We start from the raw sequence: 3323 nt of genomic DNA, 5'->3' as shown, positions 1-3323 counted from the left end.
TGGATTCCTAAACTTCACAAAAACCCTTACAAGGAAATACATTGCTTGATCGAGTAAATGATCTACCAAGCCCCTATCTTTGCTCCTCAAGAAAATATTAACAGCTCTGAATGAGAAACCTCAAACATACTGTGCGACTACATATGCCAGAAGTGGTATTAATCAAATGTGGATTCTAAAACATCTAAAGAACTCTTCTCAAATCAACAACATCAAAACGTATAGCTTTTAAGCACTTTACACGACCATTCCCCACTAGACTTTTTGACATCATAGACAGTTGCTTCTTCAACAAAAATTGAAAACGCAAATATTCATATATTGTGATCAGTCATCCAAAAAAGAAAAATCATGTACTTTGTTAAAACACCTTTCTGATTCCACGCACAAGTACTCTGAAGTTGAAATAAAAAAGAAGGATACATATCAAAGTTAGAATTGAAACTCCAGAAAAAGAAAACATTGAATTCTAGTTAAAACAATCAATCCATAGTTTCCAAAAATGCTTTTTCGGTGTGCCCATTTCAAAGGAACATTGAAATATTCCTATTTAAAATCACATACATGTATACGCGAAAAACGCACAAAATACCGTAAATTTGACTTTTCGAAGCAGATTTTCATATGGAGAGGGCCAAGTCTCCATTGTGAACTGAGTAAAATATGTTAGTATACATGGTCAGGTGTAATATGTTTCGTAAATAAAAGTATGGAGACTTGACCCTATCTATGAAAAAAACTTACTTCTTGTGTATAACTTTTGTCGTATTAACATTTTTATGTTCACGACGGGTGACTTTAGATAGCTTGAAATTCAGAAATTCTTCATGGGATGGAGAGCCGGGATGGTATAGCGGCAATCTCAATGAAGTTTTGGACAGGCACAGATTGCATATCTGTGGTTCGAATACCAATTTTTCCTACCTATTATTTTTGTTATGAATTATTAGACTTCCCATAATTATTTGTCTCTGGTATTTTATTTTAAGTTTTACTCATAGCATGCAGTCTTAATCACGATCACGTGTAATTGATTCCAACATGCAGCTAGAAAATAAATGTAGACAAATATGGGGCCTCCTGTGAAGTATGGATGTTGTTGTTTTGTAAACACATCTTAAAGGAAAGTGAAAGAGAATAATTTCATCAATGCTTAAGATGTTACTTGAGGAGATCATGACAAAAGCCAAATATGGAACCAGTGCAGACTGTCTAAAAGGCCTGTCTCTGTCCCATTTCTATTTGCTGGAAAATCTAACAGCAAAAGCTGTAAAAACGGCCCCAGAGTTGTACCAAAAGAGGCGAGAACTGATGCCTTTATTATATTCGGTACACTAGTACAAGTAGGTTGTAAATGCTGTTCAAAACATTTGTTTGATAAAATCAGTGTCATTTTGGTACCTTAGGTACTCCTGGCGCCAGTGTAATTATGTGTGTGTTAAAAGCTGCTTAATGTCTGATATACATGATGCTGCCTGTAAAACAAATTCTGATTATGATTTTGATTAAATATCCTTCTTTTAAGTATGAACTATACATTTCTTGTTTTTTAAATTCTAAATATTTTGGAAAGCGTTTTAGTACGGTACTGTATGCAAGGTTGTAACTACGGGTGCCATAAATGCGGATTTTTAAACTCCAGATTCGCGACTGATGCCCAATCATGAATAGAGTTATTGTTCGCCAAGTTCACCCATCTTCTTTGCAGGAGTTCCTCGTTAATAATATATGCGTGGTCTTTGGTAATAAGGTCTTCCAACAGTCTATTGGAATTCCAATGGGCACGAATTGTGCTCATTTGCTAGCTGACATGTTTTTATATTCCTATAAAGCAGAATTTATTCAAAAAGAAAAAATCTCTTGCTGTGGCTTTCACTTCGACATTTAGATGCATGTATATTGACGACGTTTTATCTATTAACAATGATATTTTTCATTCATATGTCGATTCGATATATTCCAGTGAACTCGAAATAAAAGACACCACAGAGTTGTCCACTTCTGCTTCATACTTGGATTGATTGTATCTTGTTTAACGTCTCTCTCTAGAGAATTTTTTTTACTCATATGGAGACGTCACCAAAACTGGTAAAAGGCTTCAAATTTAGGCCTATGCTCGGCGCTTACGGCCATTGAGCAGTGAGGGTTCTTTAGCGTGCTACACCTACTGTGACATGGGACACCCGTTTATAAGGTCATCTCCGAGGACTCGTGACATTCACACCTGATGTCAAGCGTTTGGCGATGGAACCTTCCGCATGCGGGGCGAACGCTCTAACCTCTAGACCACCACGGCGGTGCTTCAAAGATATTTTAATGAAAGTAGATATTAACGGCAAACTAACTACTTAACTTTACGACAAACGGGATGATTTCAGCTTCTCCGTCGTCAACTTCCCATATTTATGTAGCAATATTCCAATATCCCCTGCATATGGTGTTTATATCTCTCAACTGATTCGATACGCAAGAGCTTGTTCTGCGTATAGTAAGTTTTTAAATCGAGACAGGCTACTGACAAACAAGTTGATGGTACAGGAGTTTCAACAGTCTCGTTTAGAGTCAGCATTTCGTAAATTCTCTGGTCGTTATAATGATCTAGTTTGCCAATACAACCGATCATTGGGTCAAATGTTTCTGACGTGTTTCATGATTGTTAGACCGCTCTTGGTACACTGATTTTAACTACAGAGAGCTAGACATATTCTGAGGTTTGATGGTTTAGTGTCACTTGTTGCTATGAAGATATCACCTCCATATGGTGTTTATATCTCTCAACTGATTCGATACGCAAGAGCTTGTTTTGTGTATGATCAGTTTTTAAACTGAGACATGTACAGGCTACTGACAAACAAGTTGATGTTATAGGGGTTTCAGGTCTTGTTGAAAGTCAGCATTTTATAAATTCTATTGTCGTTATAATGCTCTAATTGCCCATATAACTTGTCATTGGGTTAAATGCTGTTTGGCATGTTTCATACAGATTGTTAGGTCGTTCTTGGTACACTGATTTTAACTACGGATTATTCCGTTTACCTGATCAAGACATAGGGCTCACGGCGGGTTTGACCGGTCTACAGGGGATACTCACTCCTCCTAGGCACATGATCCCACCTCGGGTATGTCCAGAGGTCCGTGTTTGACCAACTCTTTATTTGTATTCCTTGTGGGAGTTATGAGATCGATCATTGTTTCGTTATCTTCGCCTTTTATAAAAATATATCAAATTCCTTATAGTCTGTGGTGCCATTATTGTTGCCATGAATGGGGTTTTCTTTGAAGCTTTGAGATGGCCATGTCATCTCCAAATAAATGGTGATGCT

The sequence above is a fragment of the Ostrea edulis genome, chromosome 5 (genome assembly GCF_947568905.1).
Source record: "Ostrea edulis chromosome 5, xbOstEdul1.1, whole genome shotgun sequence".
NCBI classification, from domain to species: Eukaryota; Metazoa; Mollusca; class Bivalvia; order Ostreida; family Ostreidae; genus Ostrea; species Ostrea edulis.
Note: the sequence above shows the minus strand (reverse complement) of the source record.